The following is a 9307-nucleotide window of genomic DNA, read 5'->3' as shown; positions in this document are numbered from 1 at the left end:
TCACAAGATAATTTCTTATATATATTTATATAGGCTATATATATATATATATATATATATATTCTGAAAACTTTTTTAAGATTCCCGTGCCAGGATGTGTGTTAAGTGAGGCATGTTATTTTATTCGAAATTCATAATTTTGAGTCCATAAAAGAAGTTGGATTGGTTAGCATTTACTTTCCTTTAGCCATTGCTATTGACCTGCAGTGTAGCCTAGCTCTTGTTCATGTGGGGGAATGCACTTTCCAAAGAATACCAATGTGTTCAAAATAGTCACGAGCACACACCACAACATTGTAGTTTGTTTTACACACTGATAATTCTGCATCGGCGGTGTAATATTTAGACTAAATGTTATGTTCTATTATAAGCAGCTTATGCCCGGTCTACACGGAGGGTTTGTCAGCGGCGTATCACAGAATGATCTGTGTTTGTAGACAAAATACAATCACGTTTTGATTATGCGACTATTCAGCAAACATTGGAAATCTTTGGAAAGCAATTACAAGTGTTTTGCACTCACACGAAAAGGACCAATGATACTACAACTCTGCAGTCAAAGGATCGGCTAAAGGGGAGCAAATGCCTATAAACACGGATTATCCCTTTAATCACAAAATACCTTGCTGGCTTTAACACTTATTTAGCTCATTTAAATGATCAATACTTGTAGGAAACTGTATTATTCATGTGCATATAACTGTCCGATGTCCGTTATGCATGTGATTTCTGAGGTTTTTCCCAGGAGCCCCAATGTTCATGATGTCATACCTAACGAGGCGATCTGCAGAATTCATCCCATTAAATGCGACTCGACTGATTTCATTCGCTGAGGCCTCGACTCCAGTAGGCTGCGCTGTGCTCGCGCATCACCACCCCCCGCACCCCTTCCTCCCTCCCTCCGCCATACCACCACCCCCTCCTCCTCCCACCACACGAATCCGCTCCAGTGGCAGCACAAGCAGCAGCAGTAGCAGTAGCGCTGCACACACACTGTGAGCACATTGCAGAGTGTGTGTGTGTGAGAAAGAGAGAGAAAGCGAGCTGTAGTCAGAGCGCGCTGCCGCTGACTGAGTGGAGGGACTGCATGGACTGAACCGGACCTTTTCTCCCAACTTCTATGGATCCCAGAAAGTAGCCAACAGTCTGAGATAAAACGGATATTAACCTAAGGATGGACAGGTAAGAGCGAAGGTCTTAACCCTCATGCAGATGAAAGAAACGTGATTATTTTTTAGCTGCGGATATTGACACTGAAAGTTGGGTGTTCGCAGTCAGTGTAGCGGTACTCTCCGCTGAGGCTGATGCTGAGTGGTGCAGCGGGGGGTTGAGAGGAATGCGGTAAAAGGATTCCCCAAAGCAGCGATTTGTTTTGCTAAACTGAGCAGAAAAAGCGGGTAATTTGCAGGCAAATGATTCAATATGTTTTGCGTTTATTCTGTCTGATGCCCAACAGCGTACGCGTTCATAAGGTGCCCGCAAACCACCTTCAATCTTATCGCTATCTGCAAACCCCAACGGGTCTTGTGCCTTTCTAATGCTGAAAGATGTCTGACTAGATTTGTTAAAATTGCAACGTTAGCGTTCCGGCAAAGTTGGGTTCAACGACGCGTCTAGCAGGGGGAGCCCATTTGGTTTTCCGCGCGTCCCCGGACGGAACCGGTCTTTGACGCGTCCCCGGACCCGGGCTTTGACGCGTGGGGGACACGGCTGGACTGCAGGGTTAGAGCTCGGGTTGACCGTGCGAAACCTTGTGCTGCTGGAATCCTTAATCACATAGTGTTGAATGTGTAGAAACGATTGGCGTAAAATCTGCGGTTCCTATTGACTGCAGAATTATTTGCGTCGGCTGCAGCCTGCTCGTTTTGACGTTTAGATTTGCAGAAGCAGGTGTATCTGTCCGCTCAAGCCCATAGAGATGATCAAGTTGGTTTGTGGAAGGTATAATTGTATGTGCATACGTTTGGTGACGATGTATATTAGAAAGCAGGACTAATAGCAGTTTAAGGTCCCCCCCACTCACTCATGCGTAGACAAATACACGCAGGGTAGGTCTATTTCTTAATAAGAATATAAGGCCCCGAAAGCTGTCCCTCAACGCACATATCTGCCTCATTGACGCCCAATAAGCACATCTCTGTTGTGGCTCCTGAAATGCTGTTTTATAAATCACAAACGGGTGACTATTTTACACCTTATCATGTTTCATGAACACCTTCGAGCAGGGGATACACGCTACACCCAGCACGAGAGAGGAGACGGATTGTTAGCCCTATTAGTTAATTAAGACTCATTTGCTGTGGCCCGCGGACTCGTCAGACAGTGAAGTATGGAGGTAGGCTACACAGCAGGGGTCGTCCTCTGCTTGAAGGCTTCCAGTGGCCAGCACAGCGGATCTCAACTCTTGTGTGTTTGCGTGTGTGTATGTGTTCGTGTGTGTGTGTGTGTGTGTGTGTGTGTGTGTGTGTGTGTGTGTGTGTGTGCGCGCGTGCGCGCGTGTGTGCGCGTGCGTGCGTGTGTATGCGCGTATGTGTGCGAGATCCAGTCCTCTATAGTGGACTTTACCCTCTTTACTGGAATTGTATTTGATGAAGGCCTAAGCGGTGATACGGACCGAGAATAATCGGACACTACATTATTGCATTTGAATTATTGACGCTACTCTGTTACGTGGTGTACACACTCACACGCGCACGCGCGCACACACACACACACACACACACACACACACACACACACACTCACACACACACACACATACACACACACACACACACACACACACACACACACACACACACACACACACACACACACACAGACACACACACACACACACAGAGACACACACACAGACACACACACGTTCAACGCTGCTACCTGTGCGTGCGCCCGCATCTGTTTTGCTTATTATATTGGCCCCTGCGCTCCCCTGCTCTCCCTCCCCACTCCCTGGTCTCACCTTTCAGCGGGCGGGCAGGCGGCCAAACAGCTGTCTGTGGACTCGCTCTGCCGCGCTGCGTGTTACACACCGCTTTGCGCCCCACCCCACTCTCCCTCTATACCCTCCCTCTCCACTTCTGCCTCAGCCCTCTATCCACCTGTTTTATCGCTGAAGCCCCAGCTAGGAGCCTGGCGGGACCGGCTTGGAATGAGAAGGGGGGGTTCTGTCCTGAACTGCTAGCGGGCTGCCCCCCTTGCACACACGCACACGCACATACACATGTACTGACACAAACACAGGCGCACACACACACCAAGAAACACACACAGGCACACACCCAAACATACCAACACATACACACATACCCACGCACCCACCCACCCACACAGAAATAACACAAAAAAAATGTTGTCCCCCTTCAGAGGTGGGGGTGCTGGAGGGTGTGTGTTTTAAGGGCGGGGGAATGAAGTATTTGAATGTGGCCGGCTTGAGCCCGGTGACCCTGTATGAAACGAAGGGGAGGAGAGGGGGAGGAGAGGGGGAGCAGAGGGAGCGGGAAGAATGAAGGAAGGGAGGCGGCCCTTCCTTCATTGTCTGTGTTCGCCTCTTTCACTCTCAATCTTACCCTCACCCCCGTTCTCTCTCCCTCTGCATCCCTTAAGCTCTAGAGAGGCTGGGGGAGACTGGCCCCATCACCCCGTCACCGTCCCCCTCCCCTCCCCCCTCTCTCCTCCTCTCCCCCTGTCTCCATCTCCTCTCCCCTCCCTCCTCCTCTCCCCTCTCTCTCCTCCTCTCCCCCTCTCTCCTTCTCCTCCCCCCTCTCTCTCTCCTCCTCTCCCCTCCTCTCCCCTTCCTCTCCTCCTCACCCATCTCTCTCCCCCTCTCTCTCCTCCTCTCTCCTTCCTCTTCTCCTCTCTTCCTCTCCCCCCTCTCTCTCCTCTCCTCCTCTCCCCTCTCTTTCCTCATCTCTCCCTCTCCTCATCTCCCCCTCTCCTCTTCTCCCCTTCCTCTTCTCCTCCTCTCTCTTCTTTCCCCTCCTCTCTCTCCTCCTCCCCTCCGCTCTCCTCTTCTCCCCCTCATGTTTTGGGTTTCCCAGGGGAGGCTTGTGAGCGTCTGTTGGTGCCAAATGCCAATGCTCCTCCCTCCCCACCCTCTGTGTGTGTGTGTGTGTGTGTGTGTGTGTGTGTGTGTGTGTGTGTGTGTGTGTGTGTGTGTGTGTGTGTGTGTGTGTGTGTGTGTGTGTGTGTGTGAGTGAGTGAGTGAGAGAGAGGGAGGTGGGTGTGTGTGTAAGGTGGGTGGGGGGTGTTCTTTAGTGTGTCTCCTCTTCATCCAGCCTTGGGGAGTGGGGGGGGCGGTAGCCTGTTGTTTTCCCACTGTTTTGTCTCCTCTTTTTGATACCATTGTTGCAGGTTTGTGTGTGTCTGTGTGCGTGCGTGTGTCTTGTCTGTATGTGCGCATGTGGAAGTCTATGTGCGGTCAGTGTGTGTGTGTGTGTGTGTGTGTGTGTGTGTGTGTGTGTGTGTGTGTGTGTGCATGTGACAGGGACAGGGTGTGCAACTATGTGCCAGCTATTGTTGCCGGCAAGTGCTGGAATGCTCTGGAATAGCTGTTGTGATAGGACCCTATAGAGGAGCAACTCTCCAGATGCTCATTGGTGTTGTCAGTCTGTCTGCCTCATTACCTCCCTCACCCCACCCCCTAGACGGACAGACACACACACAAATACACACAGACACACACACACATGCACACTCTATATCTTTGAGTTTCACATGATGACAAATATGATTTGTTACATGCATGGCATAATTTGCACACGAATCATGATGTAACAATACAGAGATTGTGATTCGACAATATTTCAGACGCAAACCGATAACAATATGACTGATTTATCTCCAGCTCATCAACCCCCCACCATCTACACACCAAATCCATGCTTCGCCTTTATTGCTAATTCCTTCATTTCTGTCTTGCTTTTCCCTTTTTTGACATAGTCTATCGCTATAATTTCATCTTTCCTTCTCTCGTGCCTCATATACCTGTTTTTTCTTTTGTTTTAAGGATAGAAGTCATCCATTATCCTAAGACTCTCCTAGTCTCACAGTTCAAACGTACGATCAGTGGTCAGCACTTGTATTGAGGTGCTCCAAAAATGTACGTTATCACATACAAACACAGGGGAAACATGGCCTAAAGTAGATAAACACTTGTTCAAATAAATGCACTACTGCATTCGCACAGTTTATGAGTATGAGGCTGTGTGTTTGTGTGTGTGTTAGTGTGTGTGTGTGTGTGTGTGTGTGTGTGTGTGTGTGTGTGTGTGTGTGTGTGTGTGTGTGTGTGTGTGTGTGTGTGTGTGTGTGTGTGTGTCTGTGTCTGTGTCTGTGTCTGTGTGGGGTGTGTATGCAAGCTCACTAGGGGCACATTACTTCTGCTATGGCTACAGACTCAGTATCAAGGAGCTCTTTGGTTCGGTAAACGTATCCCCACTGCAAGAAGCCTACACAAACCCCTGGGAAGAGGTGGTGTTACTTACAATCTCCAAAGAAAATCTCCAAAGACACAGCTGCTTATATAATGATCCCTCCCTTTTAGATTAGCAATGACCATCACTGGTAACGACTTGAACGAGACCTGCTTAATTCTTGGGTTTTGCACATCCCTGTTGAGTTCAATCTCAAGCCCCCTTCTTACACAGGCTCTTTGTGAAAGCATTGGGAGACATGAAAAGGTATGGTTTCCCTGGGCGTTTGTAGTTTGAACAAAAACCCTGACACTCTAAATGAGTAGTGGAGGATGTGATTCAACGTGACAAAGAGGTTGCCCTGAGTCATTAAGCGGCATGATCTGTGTAAAACGTCCATCGGAAAACGGGAGGTCATAATTTTTCTTTCATTTCGCAATAATTAATTTTAGACCCAGTGAGCTGTGGATATCGGTTTTGGCATTCATTCAGGGGAAGGTAGAGGAACGGAAATTGCTCAGTGATCACCGAATGCGTATGGGTGATGTGATATTCCATGGTTCTGTTTCACATTGTTATCCTTGGTTGACTGGTATATGGGGACACATTGTCCACAATGACTGCAAAAAGGATGCAGTGATACCTACTGATCCTAGACATAATTGGCTGGGATGTGGATTGCTGATGCATTAGACATTGTTTGCTATGAAGGATGGCTCTAACTCTAAATAATGCATCCAGAGCTATTGGCCAAAATATGACCATTGGTGCACTCACTAAAAAGGACCAGTCAGAAGAGACTGCCATCGATTCATGATGGATCAATGTGAGAAGGGACATGGATCTATTGAGCACATAAAGGGACGAGGTGGGCTGCTTTTCTCGAGAACTGATATGAATCCTCTCCGAGTCAATGTCAGCGAAGCTGTGGCGACTGACCTTGGCTTTCGTGCACATCCCAGCCGCCGGTACTCTGGCCCAGCCCCCCTGAATAATCCAGTGTGCCCACACCAACCAATGGCCATCCAGGGACCTCCAACCCTTGCCAGAGCAGATGGCCATCCATCGATCCTTTGTGTGTCGTGTGTGTGTGTGTGTGTGTGCGTTTGTGTGTGTGTGTGTGTGTGTGTGTGTGTGTGTGTGTGTGTGTGTGTGTTTGTGTGTGCGTGCACATGCTCCCGTCCACGATCCACCTGAAGGACATGCAGGTCACCCATCCATGTCCATGCCAATAGCATCAGCCCCACGCCAATAAAGGTCAAGAAAACATTGTGGAAAAAGGGCAAGCAAATACCTTTTCTCCCTTTTCATCCCGTAACTGTAGACGTCATGCAGACCACTCTGAGCTGCTTGCTACTTTTACCAAAATGTACCGATCTTATCTGGTTTTCATCCTCTTGAATTAAGCCCATTTGATGGGGTTGATATGGGAGGGCATCTCAGATGGATCAGCCGTTCTTCAGAGGCAGGTAAAAAAACGTTATTGTCATTATTTGTCGCAATAATAACTTCTCGAGCCCACTGGTGCACCATGGTGGACCGGAAACGATGTGTGTGTGAAAAGGTGTGTGAAATGGAAGCCGGACAGGGGGGAATTGGAAGCTTGGCCTCTATGAGAGTGAGAGAGTGAGGGAGAGATGGAGAGGCGGCGGTGTGTCAGTGTCATGTTTCTTCTAAACCCACCACACCCCCAAACCTCAGAAACGCTCTGGTACATGGCCACAGATATGAGCCTAGCGCTCCTGCAGCTGACATTAATAAATAGCCGCTCTGCCCAGGTCCCTGGGCACAGTCTGTTGATACAGTGTCGGCCAAACCGCTTCTGACTGTCGTTCTCTGCTCTCCACCCATGCGGTGCCGCTTGTCAGAACACACCTCTAAATCAGAAGGTTGGGGCAGGGCTGCAAGCCGGGCTTTGTCAATATATTTGAAAAGGCTCAAGATTTATTTGTTCCCCCTCTGCTCCCATTTTCCTTCCATAGATTTTGTTGTTTCAGATCAAGAGACCTTGTTGCTGAGGAAATAAAGGTGGAAAGGCAGGTTCCCTGACTTGTAGTAGGGAGGAGGTTAGGGGCGGGGGAGTTGTATAGAATCGATAGCTCATTAAGAAACGCTGTCCGATGACATTCGGGATTTAGCGATGAACTGAGTTCTAAACTCTCAACTTGCTAGCTGCTATTTTACATTTTCAACCAGCATCCTCTCCGTCCCTCACTCCCACGGTGGTTTTGGGGAATGTAAAACAGGAGTGCATTGATTGGTGATGCCTGCCTTCTCAACACCGAGTACCGAGGGATAAGAAAGCAAAGGAACCAAATGCTTATTTATCTTGTCCATGTACGTGCGTGTGCAGACCTGGCTGTGTGTGTGCGGGGTACGTTTGTTTGTTGGGGGGGAGGGGGGGGCTTGTGTATGCCTGTGTGTCTGTGTTTTCTACCCTCCTCTCACTCATAAGCTCCATGTCTGCTGAGGCTATTGCATCCAAAAATGCATAGCTGCGGGTATTATGCTGGTCTATGCATCACCCTTATTGGCCTGTCTTAGAGTATGCGTGTGTGTGTGTGCGTGTGTGTGTGCGTGTGTGTGTGTGTGTGTGTGTGTGTGTGTGTGTGTGTGTGTGTGTGTGTGTGGGGGTGTAGTCCTGTGTGTGCGTGTGTGTGTGTGTGTGTGTGTGTGTGTGTGTGTTGGTCCATCTTCTGAGGTGGACAGCCTCTGTAAACAGGGCAGAGGAGCCGCAGCGTCCGTGGGCGTTCCAGCGGAGCGGGCTGAATACCAGCGTTTATATGGAAGGTAATTGGCTTTGGGGCCGTTTCATTGTAGCAGGGGTCAGCAGCAAAGTTGTCTGTGTGTGTCTGTGTGAGTCTGTGCGCTTGCGCGCAAGATCAATCTTTTTTCCTGGCTTGGCCGCACCCACACTCACATATGCATATACATACTCACTTATGTGTCCCAATTACCTGCCCCTGAGTGATGCCCACTATTAAGCACCGAACAGATTGTGGGAGACAAATTAAACAAGACAATCTGAAAGGAGGAGAGAGATAGGAAAAGAGAGGGAGAGGGAGAGATAGGGAGTGTGGATGATAGCTAATATAAGGATAATGAAGGAAAGATATTAAAGGCAACGAAAGTACAAAGTCATTATGTTTTTCACCATGGGAGAAGTTCCAGTTTGGTCAGAGATTGATCTTGGGCGGATGATACAACATCCATAAGGGTCCACATGCTCAAGCAGGCTTTAACCATCATGGAGGAAACAGCCTCTCAAGACCAACTGGGTGATATCAGCAATTCTTATCACACACACACACACACACACACACACACACACACACACACACACACACACACACACACACACACACACACACACACACACACACACACACACACACACACACACACACACAGCTTTCAAGGTCTGTGGTCCTGTCTGTGTCACACACACACACAACATTGTGTTGCACGCTAAACACTTCTACCAGAGAAGGGGGTGGGGGATTCTGAGTGATTAAACAGTTCAACGTGCGCACACATGCACATGATAACGACCAGGTTTGCTTGTGTGTCTGGGTGTGTGTGTGTGTGTGCATGCATGTGTGTGTGTGTGTGTGTGTGTGTGTGTGTGTGTGTGTGTGTGTGTGTGTGTGTGTGTGTGTGTGTGTGTGTGTGTGTGTGTGTGTGTGTGTGTGTGTTGATTGCAGAGGGAGTACAAGGACAACCTGTGGGAAAGAAAATCAAGTCACACTATCGATTAGTTTCCACTTAGTAATCGTACCTGACCCGCATGATGCGGGTGTTCCGTTGGGTCTTCCACCAGTCATTGGCTAGTACCGTGCACACGCTATGGTGGACTATCATTAATGTACTGTAGCCTTGATTATAGCTATGCTCAA

General features: G+C 48.7%; 1 protein-coding gene across 5 annotated transcripts in view; it reads left to right on the top strand.

The window, feature by feature from the left end:
• The first annotated feature begins 975 nt into the window (after positions 1-975).
• fat3a (FAT atypical cadherin 3a) overlaps positions 976-9307 on the top strand; it is a 153805-nt gene continuing 145473 nt past the window's right edge. For all 5 annotated transcript variants that reach the window (XM_030381615.1, XM_030381613.1, XM_030381614.1 and 2 more), the window contains exon 1: positions 976-1182. The gene's annotated coding sequence lies outside the window, so the exon portion shown is untranslated. The remainder of the gene's footprint in view (positions 1183-9307) is intronic.

This window comes from Gadus morhua, chromosome 16 (genome assembly GCF_902167405.1).
Source record: "Gadus morhua chromosome 16, gadMor3.0, whole genome shotgun sequence".
NCBI lineage: Eukaryota > Metazoa > Chordata > Actinopteri > Gadiformes > Gadidae > Gadus > Gadus morhua.
The sequence above is the reverse complement of the archived record's forward strand: the minus strand, read 5'-3'. Positions and strand labels throughout refer to the sequence as shown.